Source organism: Pimephales promelas, chromosome 21, assembly GCF_988280905.1.
Source record: "Pimephales promelas chromosome 21, fPimPro1.hap1.1, whole genome shotgun sequence".
Taxonomy (NCBI): domain Eukaryota; kingdom Metazoa; phylum Chordata; class Actinopteri; order Cypriniformes; family Leuciscidae; genus Pimephales; species Pimephales promelas.
The window spans coordinates 23,537,409-23,558,402 of NC_142789.1; the positions used below are offsets into that span (position 1 = coordinate 23,537,409).

General features: G+C 39.0%; 1 protein-coding gene across 2 annotated transcripts in view; it reads left to right on the top strand.

Moving 5' to 3' along the window:
* Positions 1-20,994, top strand: part of sipa1l2b (signal-induced proliferation-associated 1like 2, genome duplicate b) — a 66,561-nt gene that overhangs the window by 4,578 nt on the left and 40,989 nt on the right. Inside the window, exon 1 of one of the 2 annotated variants that reach the window (XM_089124862.1) lies at positions 15,789-15,946. The exons of the other annotated variant lie outside the window; for it this stretch is intronic. The gene's annotated coding sequence lies outside the window, so the exon portion shown is untranslated. Of the gene's footprint in view, positions 1-15,788; positions 15,947-20,994 lie in introns of those variants that run through there. 2 annotated transcript variants of the gene reach the window in all.

Here is a 20,994-nt window from a genome sequence, read left to right on the forward strand (position 1 = left end):
GTAACGTGTAATGTTTCCGAACTTTGTAAAGTCAAAGTATGTCTGTAAGACGAGGTAGTTGCTGATATCGAACACCTCGATGGCTGGAAAATCTTTCAATTCAGTTTTAAAATCGCTCCTTTTCATAACGTAAGGATCACTTCCAACATATGTTTGATTTTTTGTTTATATCTTTCTCTTGTAATAGCGTGTAAAGCGGACTTTCCTCCATCTTGTCTTCATTCCCTGCCCTCCATCTGAATTCCGCGTGTCATCATAATCGCGTGACTGAAACCTAGCTATTCTTTCTGACGTATATAGTTTTACTTTTCTTGTCCCAATGGAAGCTTTTGTCGCAAGAAAAGGTTTCCTTTTAGTCGGCCATTGAGTTCACGGCTATTTTCTTCCTCCTTCCATGCTCTTTCATGGCTCTTTTTGAAGGTGGAGACACAATGGAGTGTCTTCCTATGACGCTTCCGCAGCCTGGAGGTTTGGGGATTCGGTTTTCAGGTCAATATAGAGTAAACCATTTCATCCTTATTGTGCTAGGCAACCCTAAAGAGTTGATGCCAACTCAGACTTCCCTTCTCACTTCTGCTTGAGTGACTTTCCTGACATTCCTGTCAGAATCACCTGGCCTTAGCACCCTGGAATTCTGAATGCAAGACATTGTGTGGCTATTAGACTAGAAAAACAAGCTCATGATCATCGGTTAGTTACGCTTCTGTTGTTTCATTTCAGGGTTTGCTATGGAGCATGGATGTGTTATCTCAGAACTTAAAGGTCAGGCTATAGGTGTTGTATTGCAGTCATGTGACTTTAGCAGAACTGTTTAAAATCACTGACATAGAGACAGAGTGAACAGCCTGCAATACGAGTGCTGGCAATTTGAAGGAAGGCCAAGGCTTGCACTGGAAACCTTAATGGTTCTGTAATTCTATTACAAAATTAATTCTGCCTCATTTTACATCTATGTATTGCTCTTCATTGTTATATCTGCCTAATCTAACAGTCTATCCATCTTAAAGGGATAGGTTGAGTAAAAAAAAGAAATACTCAAAAACATGTTATTATAAACTTATGTTCTTTTGGACCCTATTAACTTTAATTGTGTAGACCAAAACATTTTTCAAAATACCTTTTTTGTGTTTCATAGAAGAAAGAAAATCATGCTGGTTTGTTATGACATTAGGGTGAGTACATAATTTATATTTATGCGAGCCAAGTGTTCCTTTATATTTTATCGGTTGCTTTATATTTAACATCTTTATATCATATTTAATAACTTGCAGCCCCAGCCTCATAATAACCCATCCATCTTGGAACATTCCCTCTTCTCTGCCTAATGCAAAGGCCCATGGGAAAGAGAGCAAGGCTGCTGGCAAACCCTATCAGATGCACAGAGCCATCTGCCTCTACACCTGACACTGTAACACTCCCTTCCATTCATCCAAGTGGGTCTCTCAGCCCCACCAAATGCCTTTTCCTGATTTACAATAGTTTAATATCAAACCCTTTCACTCAGGCTTGTACGTTTCCACCATCTTTGGGATCTTCCCTCTTGCTTTCCACCTTCTTCATGAGCTTAACCTCGGATGACAAGCTGCTCAATATTTAAAATGCCATGAGCACTGGAGCGCTGGTATCTGCATTGGGTTCTACGTTGTTTGTTTCTGTGTGGGGCTTTGTTTCGAGTTGGAGACGAGGATTGAAATATCAGCAGATAGATTTCCACAGTTCTCCTTTGGCTGAACCAAATCTCATTCAAGCATCTATGCTCATTGTGAGAAGGGGGAGATTTTAGAAGGCTGGCTGATGCACACAGGGCTGTCTCCTTTTGGCTTCTCTCTCTCTCTGTCTTTGAACCAGATCTCTGTTCTCAGCGGGACTAATATGACTCTCTCGCGCTTGCTAAGTGGACCCTTTGGAGGTTTCTACCACAAAGACAGGCGAATCTACATGAAGTGTTCAAAGACATCAATTTCCCCATCTCTCTGTTTGTTGGGTGGGTGGAAAGGCCAAACCTTGAGCATTTCATTAACACAAGCAGATTGAGCAAACCACTTTCACAATTAGATATTTTTAATTTCATAAAGTAGGGGGAATTGCCACACAAGCCTTCGGGGTGAAAATTTGAGGAATGTCACCTCTTAACAAGCCTATAATTGGTTCTCTGCTTTCTTCGCTTCCACCTGGAGAAACATGGTATGACTAATCAGATGACTGACGGGGAGCTGAAAAATGAATTATGTGCACAATAAGGCCTTGCATAAGGTTAACAGCTCCTGCCAAGTGTTGAGAGAACAGTGGCTGTGTTGTACCTGTGTCGGTTGTCATGGAGGTGTGTCCTTAAGCGAAGAAAGTGATAAAGACTGCTCAGTATCTGTGAAGTCTTTGTTTTGCAATGTTTACCCTTCAACAGCCGTGAATCACCACGTCACTAGCTTGTCTTGACTGCTCCATGCAGTTGCGTTCATTTTGATTCCGCTCAGTGTTATAGTTGTCTTATCAGACAGTAGTTCATTTGTGAGGTTAAGCATGACATAACCGTCATCTTTATTTTGCATCATTGTTTTTGCTCATCAACCATTTGCTTCTTAAAGCATTATTTGCGCAAAGATTAAGTGCATTGTATGCTATACGGTGCCACCTCCGCAATGCAAGTCAAGTGGAAAGCTTATTATTTTTGTCCTACATTTGCTCCTTGCTGGGGCTGGATGTGTAATTCCCATGTCAGCGAGGATGTTTGTTATTCAAGCGTGTACAAGGACGATTAAATGCATGTAATCCTCGGGACTCTTCATGTTAAGAGTCCATTTTGCTCTAATTGCACTCAAATACACATATTTAGGTCTTTGTCTGTGGCTGCATTGTTGTGGATGATATCCTTTAGTTCACTGTTACTGTTTCGGGCAGTCCTGCGGTATGGCTACAGTCTGCCCTGGACTACTAAATATATACCATAGAGATTTAGTAGGACATTGGTAGATGTAATTTACATATGTTGGTCATAATCAGCAAGGCTATTTGTAGCAGAAACAGCTGTTGTTTGTTGCGGCGGAGGTGGTGGAGCTGCCATTCTGCATGCACAGCAAACCCTCACGGCCCTTTAATAAATCATAACCATTTAGTCTAAGAAGGTAATAACTCAATTCATTCCAGTCTATTCACATTTGTCCATATTTTTTCAGACTTAAAGACAAAGTCTGTATTTTACTATGTGTAAATACTTTTATATGGCAGTTTAATGTGGGACACATTTTTGCAGGATTTGTTGACTTAAACAGGCCTGAAAACCAATGGCATGAGTTTAGGGTGCGACTACTTGTAGAAAGCTGTTTTTGCAGTTTTGTTTGGTGCCACTTGTGGTTCATAATTTGCATATTTCACCTTTAAAGTAACAATCGAAGCAATCCCTCATTTAATGAAAGTAAGATTGGTCCGATATGTCCTTTGACCTCCTGTCGGCCGCTTCAGGAGGGACAGATGGGCAGGTTTATTCTTAAGGTCAAGGTACCCCTGCTCCAAGGATTTCCTATTGTTCTGTCTTATTGATCTCATCTCATCAATGAACAGTTCCACATTGGTTTGGAATGTGGACTGTTGCATATGCTTTAGTCAACAAGCTGAATGTCAGCAAGGTCACCTTTAAGCCCTTCTTGTTTGTTTGGGTGGCACAACGGTTTAACCTTTAAAGGTCTCAGAAGAGACCTCTTAGTATTATATTTAAAGCAAGTGTATTAGTGTAGTTCTGTAACTATAGTATTCTGAGAGTTTGAATGAACTGTTTTAGTCAGTGTTTTTAAAACATTCAACAACAAACAGCTTAAGATAGTGGACATGCCTTATTAAAGATCATCAAACTGGGCTCTCGGTCTGACCAAGCTGATCTTAAGTTCATCTAGCTGGCATTCGACTTGATGAGTTCCCAAAACCATTCCCAAATCCCAAATCCAGCAAGTAAGGACCAACAACGCATAGGCTATTTCAACCCGATCTCACGGTAATTCGTACGAATTTTACGAGGTGGCTAATTCGTAACAATTCATACGACCTCACTCGTACAAATTAGTACGATTTTGCTAAATCGTACATATTTTACGAATTGGCCAATTCGTATGAATTCGTACGAATGACCTACCCCTGACCCCGCCCCTAAACCTAACCATCACGTGGGTTTAGACAAATCGTATGAATTCGTACGAGTGAGGTCGTACGAATTAGTACGAATTAGCCACTTTTTAATCCCTCGTATGAATTCGTACGAATTGGTCGTGAGATAGGGTAGGCTATTTTGTTTTTATTAATAACTAGTGCAAAATGCCTGTATTTAGCGATATCTTTTGCATTTCTAATCCGAACAATGTCAAACTCGGCACTGCAATTACTCGTGCCCGTAGCAAGACACTTGTCAAGTTTGAGATCCATTGGACTAACGGTTCGAGAGATATGCGATTAACAGACAGACACACAGAGGCAGACGTTCCTGTAATTTATAGATAGATAGATAGATAGATTTTAATTGTTATTTTTTGCCCCAAATTTTTGTAGTATTATATTATTATTAGTAGTAGTATTTTTATATGTATTATAAAATCATAAATCATTGTTTTGATTATATAGGGTGTTTTAAATATATATATATATTTTTATTATTTTTAATATTGGTTTCTTTTATCAGGCTGCTGTTGACACCTTTTGTTAAAGCAATAAGCCATTTTAGACTGTAGTTTGTAGTGGATTACCAAGGTTAAATGTGTTTAGACACATTAGATTTCACATGCTTCTCGTTGCTTTTTGCTTTATTGTACATTATGCACAAACCATTGACCTTTATACTGATACTGTAGCATAAGGCAATGGCAGATTATTCATCCGATTGTGTGAATTAATCTGTAGCAACATTTAGATATGAACATTGAGACAAAAGGATTAACTTTGGCTTGATGGTTCACAATCAGATGACCCGTGGTTGCTGTTGGGTAAGACCCCAGAGCCATAGGCCAGACCCCAGACAATGTGTTGTTTCCATGCATTTTTTTGGTGGGGTGAAATGGTTGACCTGTTGTCCTCTAGAGCCGAAGGCCAGATAGGAGGAGCGGATTAGTGTCTCTCCCAGCATTCCTTCTTCCCACTGTAGCGAAAATGATGTCTCAATAGGGGAATTTCGACTGGTGACACTGTAGACTGTTTCTCTCTTCTTCTTTTTTTTTAATCTCACCCAATCTTCTTCAAGCTTTAATGCTGAAGTAAGATGTTTGGCTTTATCATTTTCTGTAAGCCCCTATGACCTGGAAAATTAGAGACATTTGTGCAGGAAATTATGGGTGTGATTATGGTGGCAGGAAATGGCTGTCGGCAATTAAAAAAGATGAGACACTTGTTGCCTTGAGACGCAGGTGCAGCCTCCAGAGTTTTCCATCAGCTCTCCTCACGTTAAACGCAACAGCTCCGTGTTTGTCGGAAAGGGTTGCGGGTGATCAAAGACTTCACCGGATCCATTTTTGGACACCTAAATGGCGTCATAATGCACTAGATTAGTAGTTTCAGTTTTTGGATCGTTCTGCCTGAGCGGTGTGAACGGAGAGAGATGTTCAATAAAGTATTGATTTGCCATGCTTTGTCTGCCTAAAAACAAGAGATGCAACTTTTATAATCTGTAAACAAAATCATTTCTGAGAGATTTACTGTTGTTGTTTTATTTGGTCATGTTGCCCTGGAATTGCAGGATTAAGTTCGTGGAATTTGAGACCAAATTACAAGGCCTCACATATTCTATTCATCGAAAATCCAGTTTGGTACATGTCTCTAATGATCTTAAAACATGAGCTCATGGCTAACTCGAGTGTATTTCTAGAAAGTATTTCAGTAGATGTGATTTTTAATGCTTTTTAATCAACTTCCCTTCTGGATGTCTTTGGTCCTGCGATGTGACATAAAACAATCTCACATTGGCATGAAAGGGCAGCTGTTGTCTTCGACCTTTTGCATGTTCGACATTCTTCACAGTCTTATTGACTTCTATTAGTTCAATTGACTGTTTCAATAACGTAATTATCACTATAAAATCTTTCGTCACGGCCTTGATGAGATTTTTATGAGCCAGACGTGGCCCATGTGTACAGATGAGTGTGTATTTGCCTGTGTGTGTCCTATCTTTGGGATTGATTAGCTGGTAAGTGACCTGCTCGGCTCAAGGTTAATTGGTTTATTGTAGCAGATCATGTTATGAGATGGAGATTGAGAGGAGAAGAGTTCGATACAGATACAATGTGCAGCTTTCAGGCTGAGCTGCTGAGCTTGCAGCCAATCAGGTGCTGCGGTTCAGGCAGTTCGGCCTGTTTTATGTACTTAACGAGCTTTTTAGGGAGGTTTAAGACGAGCATACAGTTCCTTGTACTCAGAAGTGAGGTTATTGTTAGATTAAGAACACGGTTAGACGTTTCGCTTCAGGGCGCTGCTGTGTTGTGAGTTTTGCTCTGAATGTGTGTTTACTTGAGTTTAATGCCTTTTTCCTGACTCAGCTTGAAGAGTGCTGCTTCAGCTCACTGGAGCCTATAGATGTGCATGCACAAAGTCTTCTTAGCATTCTTCCCAGTCTGACTTCATACATCCCATTGTAGAACCAGACATTACTTTATCAGTGATTCCCAGCCAAGTAATTTAATTTTGCTTGTAGGGAAAATTTGACATTGTTTGTTTCATAATTTACCTTGTGTTTAATAAGAAATATCAATTATTCTATTTTATTTTATTATTTAAAAAAATGTGAATGCTGTACTGTTCAGTTGAAGGTAGAGTAGGCAATTTTCAAAGAGGGCATCGTATCGCTGGACCAAAAGCAATGATTAGATGAACATTTTATAGTCCTACACCTTCAAAAGACGATATATATGTACATCACAGTTATTTACCGTATATAGTAAGGGGAACTTTCTGTTAACCAATTAACAGTTTTTCACTGTAGCATTTTTACTGTCTTTTACTGTTAAAATCACGATAATTTTTTTTACAGTGAAATACATTTAGACCACTTAACTGCTATCTGGATGTTAAGAGACCTTCAACTAGCATAACATTTTTTTGGAATAAATTACCCTGCCTTTAAGTATTGTCTGCCTATAAGTTGGTTCTTACATCTGGAGCATTTGTCTTCCCATGTGGTTCATAACTAAATAAAACTGCCCGTGTCACTATGTCTCACTGCAATGGCATGCAAATGTGAGGGGTTTTACTAAAATAAATAGTCAAAAATTCATTACTCATACTTCCTGCGTGATTTATTCATAGGAATCCCTGTGGACTCCAGTGCAAGTGATGATTTCAGAGAAGATATTGTCTTCAATTATGATTAATCTTGAATTATGAGAATCAAATAGGTTTTAGTTATAGGTTACATGACGGGATATCAGATCATATTTAAAATTGCGTTCAAAATGTCCATACAGCTGTTATTTAATTGCCTCTCTCCATGTCTGTTGCATTTTTAAGATGAAGTGGCAAGTTAAAAGTTGTTCAGCTTTTAAAATGTGTCTCAGGCCCCCTGTGATCTATCCTGCTACATTTCATCAGTTATTCATCTAGCTTTATTTTAAGGCAAGAATGTGGACTGAAACCGTGTACAGTGCCTGTATAATTACTTTCCTGACTCTAATCAAGTATAACACAGTATGTTTGCCAATATGCCACTATACCCAAAACTTGTATTGAGAATTAAATATTTTTATATTGAAAATAATTGCTGTCACTTATTCAGTTCACTCACACTTTATCCAATCTGCATGTGATGCTTTCAGACAAGAACTTTAAGACAACCCTTTAAATTGCATAACAATAATGCCCAAATACAGTATTGAAAGAAGAAAGGAATTCACACTACCTTTCAAAAGTTTAGGGTTTGGTAAGATTCTTAAAATGTTTTTGAAAGAATTTTCTTATGCTCGACCAATGCTGCATTTCTAGACCAGATGAAATTGGATGCTTCTGTTTACATGCAAAAAACATCCAATCTGATATTAGTGAACAAACTGGCTGGCAAAATAAACGAAGGCACTCAGTTCCTGCCTCTCATCATCCTCCTCCTCCTCTTCTTCTCCTCCGCTCTGCCTTTCATCTGCACCGGGACTCATGAGATCGTTAGCAAATCCCAGTCTCAGTGGATTTAAGCAGTCAGAGGTCATCTGTCTTCAGAGACGTCACTCACTGGGCCTGGAGGTTTTGTTCCCATGTGGAAGGAAAGACCTTATTCAGGCTGTCTTTATTCCCTGAATGCCAAGGAGCACCAGGAGTGAGGAATGGATGGAGGGAGAGAAGGAGAGAGAAAATGGGACGGGCAAGCACAGCTGGGCAGCCAAGATGGGACAGTTTTATTTCAGAGAGTCCGTGTGCTTTGTAATGTGAAGAACAGAGCCTGTAGGGAATACTTCACAACACCCAGCGGACCGTACCTCTGCCGGTCTCTCTTTTTTTTATCCTCTCTTCATCTCTTCTGTTTTTTCATCTCCCTCTCATCTTTGTCTCTTTAACTCACTCTCATGTAGATCCAAACCTTTATGATTTTCTTTTTCTGTGGAATATTGAAGATATTTTGAAAAACGACTCGTCGATGAAAGACATTTGGTCCAATGTTGTTTGGACCCCATTGCGTTTACATTGAAATTAATTTATTTAGCAGATGTTATTCTCCCTTAAACGTTTTTTGTGTGTGTGCGTTCTTCGTCATCAAGCTCCAAAATGACACAATCACTATAAAAGTGGCCTATATTATTAGTGCACTGTATAGCATTGTGTGTCGATGGGAAAATGTTTAATGAAAAACAAAAATAAATGTTTCACTTTATTTATTGTATTACTTCAAAATGGACTTTTAATATTTTTGTATGGTGCTTTTTTGTAGTTTTTGAGTACTCATTCCCTTTTTTCATTTATTTGTGAAAATTCACCTTGTATTCAAAGGTAGAATGAGTAAAACCACTTTAGAACAATTAAAGTGAATAAATAATGACAGAATATTCATTTTGGGTGAACTGTACCTTATTAAATTTCTCTTGCATGTCATTTATACTAAAAATCCAGTTATTTTTGCATTTCCATTTAACAGTGGATGGATTACACTCCAGTTGCTTACCCAAGTAAAAATAGCAGGACTCCTTTATTCAATCTTTCTATTTTTCTCAAAGACGTCATTTCTTCGCCAGCAGAATAAAGAGGGAATGTGTTTGAGTCTGACTGACGTATGATTGCGAATGAGAACCAGCTGTTTCCATCCCCCTCCGTGTCTCTCCGAGTGCTCGTCCCACAGCAGGAGAGAGCCAAGCAGCACCCAACAGCTGCACACAACCTCAGAAAGGAGTCGAGACAGGGTTTTTATGTCTTTGTTTGGAAGGAACAACAGGAAGGAAACCAAGAGTCAGAAGGTTTCTGGCCTATAGCTGGGCAGTGTAAACAGGGCAAAGCAATAGAGCCGTAAACGACGGATGGGCCTACGTCAGTGCAAACGACAAGTGTTTTAAGATCTGTTGATATGACCCAGAGTGCTGAGGCAAAGGGGCGGCCTGCCATTAAGAATTCGCACCTCTACCTCAGGAGCAGCTGTTGCCCATCTCTCCTCCTCAATGAGGGGGAAGGGAGGAATGCTGTAGGAATATTCCGGGTTTATTGCGACCTGACATCTGCGAGGCGCATTTGTGGCGTGCTGACGATTACCTCAGACAATAATTGTGTGCTTACTGTAAACGCATGTCTTGTGTGTTTATAAACAGAGAGGGATGTGTTGAAATTATTGCCTGAGGTAGTCGACAGCATGCTAATCTGATATAGAAAAACCCGGAATATTCCATTAAAGGTGAACTGTAATTTTTTTTGATGTTGAAACACTTTCTAATAACAGTTTAATGCACCAAGACATCAATAAGTAAGCCATTTGTCGGTTGACTTCCTGAAACATTGTCAAAATGTTAGCTGCATCCCTAATGATGTATTATACATCATTTTGCACTCTTTCTAGTTTATGAATTTTTGAAGAGTTGCATTATCTCAGATGTAATTCCATTTAATGTTTTTTTTTACTACACTGAAGCAGTCGCCGTGTTTCATTTGAAGATTTAGCATGTTTAGCCCAGTGTAATTGTAGTATTATTTATATAATATAATTATATAATATATTATATAATTTAATATAAGTTTTTTTTACTATTTTTTAAATTTTTACTGTTATTTTTGTATTGTTATTTTAATTCAATTTCATATTCGTAGTTTTCTTGTGTGCTTTTGTCATTTTTTGTTTTTCCTCAATATTTTTATTAAGTCTTTTTATTTTACTCTTTTTAACTTACCGTATTGCTCCGAATATAAGTGTTTTCTTTTCTTGAAAATGCATCTGAAAAAAATTGGGGGTTGTCTCATATTCAGGGTGTACACTTTTACATGTCAATAATACACCCACATCAAAAGGGAGTGGCAAATACGTGTAAAACTAGTGTGCCCTTCAGGACTGAAGCGAACGCACCTGTAAACTACCAGTATTTTACACTGCCAGGTGACCTCATGATAGTGAATCACCACCAAAAGTCTGGCAAGTGAACTGAGGAAAGGTTATGATGCAAACGTTAAACTCATGGTGATAAACTCAATTCTCGTTAAGTAGCCAAGAAATATGGTGTGTCAGATTGTATTATTAGAAGATTGCAAGGCCAAAAAGACCGTCTTAAAAATGCAAACTGTCAAACAACAGCTTACCGTGGCCCAAAAAGCATCCACTTTGAAGAAATCGAGAGGCAAGTGTGCCAGCACGCAGCCAAAAAAAGAAATGAGGGGCGTCCAATAATAACCGGAGCCATCATCCAGTTGGCCAAAGAGCTGAACATACCCACCAGTGAAGCCCCTAATTTCTTACTTTGGCTACGTACTGACACACTTGCCTGTCAAATTCATTGAAGCGGTTGCTTTGATGCTGCTAAGAATGATGCAAAGTAATGGATTAGCATTCTGCTGATTCCCAGAACAAGTCTTGCCTTGCGCTTGTCCTCCGACTTCAGGGAGAAACTGCTGTCTTTTCAGTGTTATGTGGTCGGCCTAAGGAAATACCTTTTATATCCCCTGGATCAGATAGGTAGATGTGGATCAAATTTGTGTGTTTTTTGACAAGCCAACATCTGTCACTATATAAAAGGTGACAAATCAGTCGTGGAATCTACTAGAAATGTGAACTACATGTTGTTTTATGATATGTCATAGTTTTATTTTTAAATGTGATGGTTGGTACATTTTATCAGACCCTAGGGTTGTCCCGTTTGTCATTTTAGGTTTCAGAAGGATGCAGCAGAATGGTGCCTATAACAGTCAAAGCGGTATTACTGTGAAAGTCGTGTGAAGTTGTCGTTTTTTTGATAACAACATTAGTTTAGCCCTTCCTATTTCGCAACTAGAGAGTCCAGTAATTTGTTTTTATTAACCAAGTATCTTGTTACTTTTAATATACTACATATAATACACTACATATACTTCAAAATGACGTAGAATCTTATTGAAAATAGGCACGGGCTTGTTATTTGTTTGAGTGTTTGACATTCCGGTCAACTTCTGGCTCAGCCAGTGGCATGAGTTTGAGGGTGTTTGTCCAAACTATGGAAGACAGGGCTGAAATGGCATGTAGAAACCTTTTGTGGAAATGGTTATTCTTTTCCTGACTGCTAGCATTGCAGAAATTTCACTTGAAAGTTGTAGCTGGTCTCCTTTGTTTAATTGTCTATGTGGAGCAAGGGAGATTTCCTACCCTACTAAGGTTTAAATGTGTTACCTGATACAGAATGGTACAATTCCAAACTAAATTTAAACAGTGCTTCCTAATAAATTTGACAGCAAAGATAAAGAAACAAAGGCCCATTAGAGCGAGAGAGAGAGAGAGAGAGAGAAGGAATGAGAATAATTCACTGCCTCTCCCTCCTGTGCTCCATCACTGGGGCTTTATGAGGCCACAGGCAGCTATAAACTTTTCCTTTTTAATAAAAGCAGCTATTCGCACATTTCTCATTCTCATTATCTGTGTACGAGAGAGAAAAAGAGATTCGCCTTCCCACACCGTTTTCCCACTCGCATTTAAACACGTATGCGATACAGTTCACACTGTATAAACGGACATAAACACGCAAGCACTTTAGCTGTATTTCTCCTCAGGGTGAATGAGTTTTATCCTGTCTGCTGCAGATTCAAAAGGCCTTTGGGCTCATATCAACACAGTTAATAACTTGCAATAGTTCAAAACACGCACAAACACACCTCAGAGAGAGTTATAGAGAGTCTCAGTGTTTGTATACTCTTGTCAAGAGCAGGTCAAGTAAAAGATGCATCCTTTGACTCTTATTGAGGATCAGAATTGTGTGTAAACCAGGAAGTGTGTTGAACGGCTAAACAATCAAAGTCAAACATGAAATGATGCGTTTATTGGAAATAGACATCTTTTGAATGTCTTTATTGTCACTTTTGATCAATTTAAAATGTCCTCGCTGAATAAATGTATACATTTCTTTAAACTTGTATAGATAAACTTGTTCTTTAAACACGTATACATTTCTTATTTTCTTTAAAAGTCATACTAACCCCAAACTTTTGAACAGTAGTGTATGAGATTAAAGTTAACTTGCACGTTTTAAAAACAGTATTCCCATTATTCCTTATGGATGAATTGTTTTTTTTTCTCCTTACAAATCCTGTTTTGCTCTGAAACATGTTACACATGTTAGTCAAATGGACTTTGAATGCCATTTCATGTTGAATATAAGATCCATACACATACTGTGGCCATATGCTTTGTGGTTGTGCCACATCCTGGTATGCATCATTGGAAAGTGATAGCCCAGAAAATCAAACCCAGAGAAATGGATAGTAGGAAGTGGTGCTGTCTTTACATGCTCTCTTTCCCATCTCTAGCCATCTCTGTCTTTTCTCTTTGGTTTGACATATGGAAAATCTGCTTTTTCTAACATAGTAACCCAGCTGAGTGGAAATGTGCTGTCAATCAAAGAGGCATAAGATCAGAGGTTGCTTGGTAACTGGGTAAAACAGACCCTCAAACCACCAACTAACAACAACATACTGTGCAAGTGCACATTTGAGAAAACAGCTAATAACATGTTCGGGAAGCCATTGCGCTTGGCACCTCGCTGGCATGCGTCCACAGTATCCCACAGCAGCTGTTTTAACACTAAACACACTGCTACTTCCAAGCCATGACTCGTACTGACTGACCTTCCATTATGGAGAGTGTTTTGTTTTTTCATTGGCAGATTTTTTCACTTGTTTTTAAAAAGATAGTTCACCCAAAAATAAAAGTTATATCATTTATTCACCCCCATGTTGCTCCAAACCTGTATGGGTAAACAAACAGGCTCCTCTGAATTTCATAGTATTTTTATTTTCCCATACGTGGGGTCCGTCTTTTGTGTTCGGCAGAAGAAAGATATTCATACTTTGAGGGTAAGTAAATGTAATTTTTTTTTGTATTTTATTTATTGCACTGGCATTTTTTTTTGCACTAAATACAGCCATGTTAAAAATACATTCACCAAAAACAAGTAAATAAAATTATTGTAAATAAATATAAGTATGTTTTAGATATTTTAACTGGGGGAACTTAAAATACTTGTTAAGAATAGAATTTCTTGCAGTGTTCATCCTTTTGGATCCTTGCCAAATTTCAGTGGTTTCAGACTGCTATTGGAGTCTTGAAACGCCTCTTTTTCAATCAAATTAGAGCGCCGGAACTATGAATAAGTTTTGAAGCGCACTCACATATCCAGTAGCTCCAGTTCACTTAGTCTAACTTGCTCTGGGCTTGTCTGTTGGAAACTTTGCATTGGAGCATGCACACAGGCGGTTGCAGTGATCCATGAGCACATTAGCCAGGCTGCAGGGAAAATTAAGATGGGCAAGTAAGGGAGAGAGAAAGAAAGAGCCTTGACAGAACAGTGCATCCTGGAAGAAAAAAAAAAAAGACATGGACCCTAACAAGCAGTAAGGCCCTGGAGACCTACAGACCACCGCAGTGCACAGAAGCAGCTTCAAATATGCCATTGATTCAGTTGACATTGCAGTGAGAGAAGGAGAAGGAGAAAGAGGAGGATTGTCGGACTGTGTGTCCTTTCCTTACATTTAGACTTGTATAAACAGATTGGGGTCTGACAGAGCGATGTGTAAATATTCCCCGGGAGACTTGGCACAGCTGTAGGCAGAGCAAGGCAATGCATCGTGGGTATTTGTTGCAGTGGTTCGATCACTTTGCATTACTGTCCAGCTCTATGTGCTTAGGGTTTCAGTCCAACTTGCCCCAGAGTTTCTTTCCCATCGTTGCTGTCTGTTTAGATGCATTTTTAATGACGCACAGTCCGTACTGACAGGAAGTTTGAGCTGTGCAGTGTTTTACTGTGTGTGTGTGTACAGAGCTGACACTGCAATTTGTGTGTATGGGCCCATCGATCAAACTTTGTATAGAACATTTCCTGTAAACAGAGGAAAACAGATGCAGCATAGAAAATATTATTACTATAACAGATCACTGCACTGTAACAGTCATAAGACAGGAAATAATGCAATATGTTTTATAATTATATATATTTAAATGGCTTTCTAAAAAAAATTACAGAGCGATGAACTATGCTAATGTCATGCCTCGTATCTTTTTTCTTGTTGTAAATAATTGTTATTAAAAATAAATATTTATATAGTTGGCATGTAATAAATAAGAAAGGTCAAGTGAAAGGTTAAAGTGTGTCATTTCTTCAGCATCACTTAGAATTTGAAAACTAAAGACTGTTTCCATAGAGTTTCCTCCCATCTGCTATTGGTTGATGAAACGAATAGCCCCTCCCCCAAAACCGCACCATTGGTTGAGCCAGTGTTGCCGTGCTGGGTAGTGATGCTCAAACAAACGGCAGTGTTATGATTATGATATCACCCAGTGTTTACAACGTTTGCTGAATTCAATGTACTTGGTTTACTCATAGTTGTCTCTGAATGTTAGTATTAAAAATACACACAACATTTCTGTTGTGTTCTGTTAGTATCAGGTCTTGTCTCACTGTTGTTGCCCTCCATTCGCCCTCACCGCCACAGGAAGTCTGAGTTTACAGCGCCAGAGCATATGGCTTGTACATGGGATTATTCCACCTCTGTCCTTTCTGTCACTCTCAAAACTTCTCTCTCTTTCACCCCTCTATAACCCCAAAAACTGAATCGAGGAGTAAAAAAAGCACGTAGAAGCCCTTCATATGTGGTCTCTCTATGCCTCTTTGAGGGTCTTTGCATCAATGCAGGTGGACTGAATAGGTTTGGGGGGAGAAGCGAGGGGGAAAGGGCTTTATCTGTCGGTCCGATAACTGGAGTTTCATGGCACCACCTCTTTTTATAGAAATGCTAATCTGAGCCAGCAGCACCAGTCGTTAGGGGCTTTTGTGTCGGGGGGGTAAGGGGTCTAGAGAGATGTTGGGGGTTGAGGAAATGAGGTTTGGCTTTCTTTTAATTGTTCTCTCGCTCTCTATATATACACAAGTACTTTTTATCTTCTCGGTTTTCTCTTTATCTTAACAGTGTTTTCACCGCACACATTTGTCTTAATCAGTAACCAGCATCAGTCCTACTTATCAGCGACGCTTGTGGCCTACAGAGGGAATTTATTGATTGGTTGAGGTAAAAGTAAATGTTGTTTGTGAGAGAAGACAAGACACATCATCGCCAGGTACATTTTGGGTGTGGTTTCCAGGTGTTGGCAGGGTTTTGAATATCGGATTGTCAAGCCAAGGCCTTGGGGACTTTTCTGCCGACATGGATGAATTTACAGCTGTTTTTCTGCGGTGAGGATGTGGCTGAGGGCAACCGGTTTAAACCCACTGATTGAGCTGATCGGTCCTGACATGACTGCCAATATGCGCTTGATTCGAATCTGATGGCTGGGAAGAGAATGTGGGTTTGTTTGGTGAGTTGCTCATGTTTGTTTTTAACATTTGTAACATGCTGGATCGCTCTCAGCAGGCTTTTCTGAGGTTAGATGAAGAGCTCTGTAATGCTGAGAATGTCTGTAGTATAATTACCTTCAACTGTCAGTGGGATAGATGTCCTACAGCAGTGAAAGAGATTTTACACTCTGTTTTTCTCTCGTTCTCTGCCTTTTTATTGTGCATTTTAGTTTTACTGAAAGCATTGAGTGATGGTAAAGACATGGTGGGGAGTTTTGTAGTTTATTAACACTTGCTTAGAAAGATAAGATGATTGATTCAAAAACACATTAAAAAATGTGTTCGTAAAATGTAAAAAAAAAAGTCAGGGTTATACAACTGCTCCGATATCATAAATAAGAAAAGAGTTGGAGTAAATTAATATTTTTTGTGGGGCTTATTAATAGTATAATTTTATATTAAATTAATATTTTAAAGAAAAATAATGTGGCCTTTTATTCATCATGCACACCCTTCTATTTTTTTTTCAATCTATTTAATTTTAGTGGCAGTGCTTTTAATAGCATGATGATAGCTTGTTGTGTTTTAGCTTGATGTTTAAAGGGTTAGTTCACCCAAAAATGAAAATTCTGTCAGTATTTACTCACCCTCATGTTGTTTCAACCCCGTAAGACCTTCGTTCATCTTCGGAACACAAATTAAGATATTTAAGATATTAAGATCGCTCCTGCATACAGTCCATAGGCTTCTTGAGGTCCTGGCTCTTGCTGTCCCCGAAAAGTCATTAAAGACATCGTTAAAATAGTCCAAGTGACTACAGGGGCTCAATCTTAAGTTTATCAAACGACGGGAACACTTTTGTGCGCAAAAAAAACAACAAAAATAACGACTTTATTTCAACTATTCACTTCCATGAGCCTGTAAGTCAGTTAACGTAGTGTGATTGTGTAGAGCTACGTCACACGTAGGCTCACTATTGGCCGACGCTGGTCATGTGTGTGTGATGCGTGTGACGTACAATAACAGAAGCTTACGCTATTAAACTAGTAACCTGACTCGCGCAGAGGGAGAAATAAACGAATAGTTGAAATAAAGTCGTTATTTTTGTTGTTTTTTTGCGCACAAAAGTGTTCTCGTCGTTTGATAAACTTAAGATTGAGCCCCTGTAGTCACTTGGACTATTTTAACGATGTCTTTAATGACTTTTCGAGGACAGCAAGAGCCAGTCCCTCAAGAAGCCTATGGACTGTATGCAGGAGCGATCTTAATATCTTAAATATCTTAATTTGTGTTCCGAAGATGAACGAAGGTCTTACGGGGTTGGAACAACATGAGGGTGAGTAAATACTGACAGAATTTTCATTTTTGGGTGAACTAACCCTTTAAAGCCTTTAGAAAAGTGTCTTTAAATCCCTTTGTTTGTTTCTGGTGGGTTGTGACTCAGAAATTGATCGCAGGTCTGCCCATATAATATTGTGGGGCACAACAGTGATGAACTTGAACAAAAAATGCTGCGGACTATAAAATTGTGCATTTTAATGGTAGCTAAAATACATAGACTTATCAGAGTTTTACGAAGAAGAAAGCAGAGAACAACTTTTGTTTACGTCAAAAGTCAAATCAAATTCCTCTGTATTTTGTCACAAATTAATTGTGGCAGTGTAAATGATTGCATGATATGAACTCAGAATTTGCGAATGCAAATTATAAAGTCAGAATAATGAGATATAAACTCGCAATTCTGAGAAAAAAAGTATTTTTTATCTTAAAATTTATAAGTAACTTGCAATTTTGAGATTAAAAATGCGAATTGTGAGACAAAAAGTCCCAATAAGTGTCGTTTTAGTCCATGGTGGAAACAAGCTTCCATAACGCTAGGTGGTTTTGTACACTGAAAAATTTTTGGTGTTGAAACTATTTTCACTCATAAATTGTAAATTTCACAAAGAATTATAAATAATTGGCAAGTAACACATTGAATTGAACATGCAATTTTGAAGTGCAAAGACTATAATAGGATTTGCTTATAAAATGTTTTCCAATATCTTTGATTTATTTAAGTTTAATTACTATGAAATATTATAATTTAATAAATTGTTACATTTAACTTTAAGGACATTTTTTATATATATTTTTATATATATTTTTGTTATATTATATATTTTTTTATGTTATTATTACTTGATGTCCAGTGGAAAATCTGGGTCTGTAAAACCTGTCGAGATGCACAGTCCTATGGGATACTGGTTAAGGGTCATATTTTTACTAAGTCTGAGGAGTCCAGGTCTTTTTATTCAGCCGTGAGTGTGTGTGTGTGCTGGTTTAAGATATTTGGCGGGGATGGTGCAGCAGGGTGTCGGGGTGTGTGTGTGTGTATGTGTTCGGCTGCTGTGAGGAGCTCAGAATGCCAGATGGTGCTTGTTAAACTCAAAAAGCTCTCCCACTCTCGACTGGAGCTCCGCGGTGTGGACCACATGCTGTCTGGAATGACCAGCCTGAATTCAGACAGGCGGAATTCTCCAACACCCAAAGCTACCTGCTGCTTCGGTTTTCTCACAGGCCCTTTCAGCCTCTCTTTCAAGTGCAGCATGTCGTCAGAAACTCCCGGTGAATGAAGGTTACCGCTCGAGCGCGAGAAGAAATTAGTTCAGCTCAGGGGCACAATGCAGTGCTGCTTCCACAAAGACGCCTGCTGCTGTCCAAACCCATAAAGGAACGACTTGAATGAGAGAAACAAGGAGGCAGTGTGTTTCCACCACGTAGACAGGTTTGTGAAAGACCCTCGGTCTGTTTGCTCCCACTGAACTTAAAGAAACAGAGACAGATATAGAGTCACGCCATCAATTGCTGTGGAAACTCGCCGTCGAGCTCCATACGTGTGCGAAACAACCTGTCCCCACATGTTTATTTGTGTCTGGTCCTGTCCTGTGAATGTGTTTTTACCCATTAGTGTTGTCAGCAGGTGAACCACAGAAATCAAAGCTCCTGTCAAACATGTTTGTCATTCGCCCTGCAGCTGTACACAGATCCGAACAACTTTATTTTATTCAGATTTTAATTAAACGAGGCACTAGGCCGAATCGCCCTTTATGCTGTTCCTAAAACCTCATTCATGTGTGTGAAAAGGAGGATTTGTGTCCGTACAAAAGGCTTACATAAACTCTTAACCCTTTTTTTTAGCTGCTAGCTGATGAGTATTGTTCATATAAGCCCTTTTGGGTCCTGGCTAAGACTTATGGTGTTTAAAGGACTGAAGGGTTGGAGGTTAATTTACCTCATGGCCTTGTTTAAGATGCCCCCGTATAAGGTTCCATTACGCATAAGATTGGTGTTGTTTGTGGTTGATGTGTCATATGGAAGACATTAAATGGGTTAAAATTAGGATAACTTACCCTTAACACAGCTCATTAGCCAAAATAGTTGGGTTCCTTGTAAAACGGTGCATGTGTGTGCCAGAAGGATACTTACTACGTACGCAAGTGTGCCTATTGTATATAATGAAATGAGATGATTTTTTGTTGTTGTTGAGATAAGTGGCATTGATAATCATGTCCACTTGGTTGATAAAGCCCAAAGTATACTTCAGTTTTGACGTAAATGTTTACCATTCAGTCAAATGTGTAGCATATCAGTGTGATTCTCCATTTGATAGCAGCACTAGTGGTGCCAAACAGGTTGCAATTCCATTTGGTGCCACTAGTGCAATGCACACTTAATTTGATTATGTCTAGTCGACCTCTGCTTAATGTGGAAACTGCGTCTTTTCTTGCTATTGTGACGAATATCCAAGTTAAACGGCAGAAAAAATGCAGAGCGGTACTTGATTTTGTTGATGTAATTAATGTTAATGTTTATTTTTATTAAAAAATTATAATTGACACTGCAATATTACTTAAAAACATGCATGTTATTATTCAGGTCATCTTTAAATTTGCTGATAGTTTAATTCACTTTTACAGACACGCAGCAATATTTTCTTCAAACTGTTGCTGTAAGAAAACACTTTATGCAAGTTGAGAAAGCCTTGTAGCATAGTTGATAAAGTGTACTTGATTGCGTTATGAATTGCTGACATATTTAGCTTGAAGCGTTTGTGTTTTTTCAGTATGTTTATGAACTAGACTGAGTTGGAAAAATGAGATTTGGAGGAGGTGGGCGTCCCTCATGTTTAACTCCAACTGGCTGCGAGGCGAAATATCTCAATGATAATTCCTGCCTGTCTCCACTTCAGTCCCAGCTGAGAATGAGGGATTTTCTGTCAAACAAAGGCGATTCCAGCTGTAATGGATTAGATCAACAGTGTGTACATTAAATAATGTTCATAGATTGCCATTAACAGGACTTTATCTCTCATTTGGCCGGATGCCATAAACTCCATCACAGACAGTCATGTCTAGTCTAGCAGATGCTTACTGGCTGTCTGCGTTTGCGCATGTCTGACTCATTTTAACAGCTGATACACGTTATCCAGGTCAGTCAAAGCCAAAAGCTGAGTCTGAAGTCATAAAAGTGAGTGGAGGGAAAAAAAAGTGTTTCCCCGCACTTTGACTTATCAAGGGCCTTCTTGCTTTTAGCATGAAGTTATGGGTCTTCCTCCTTGGTAAAGTTCCGGCAGTGAAAATGACTAGATGTTGTCATGTTCTGGCACACCAGCCTGCATTCCTGCGTAAAACTAGAGTTAATTTTGCTTTGGAAAAGACTTCCGAAGTAGTCGTATCTGGGTTGTATCATAGTGTAAATGAAGGAAATGTGGGTTATTGTGTTTGAGCCAGAGCACTGACCTAGTTCTAAACCACAGCCCTTTCTCACGGACCGTTCCCTTTCTGTTTGCTCTCTGTTGGAGGGCCATGTTTGTTAGGTAAACACCTGGAAATTATATTAACCCAAATGGTAAAGGTCAGTGGCTGTATTCCCTTCAGAAAGCCCCCTCAGTGTACCCCCTGGGGTCCAACCTTTCAACTCGTGCCCAGACTGCCTATGAGGGTGTGAGACCTGCCTTTTGTTTGTTTATTGTTCTCTCTCTGGATCTGTTCCTTTTCCTCTCTTTCCCAACATTTACATCCTCATA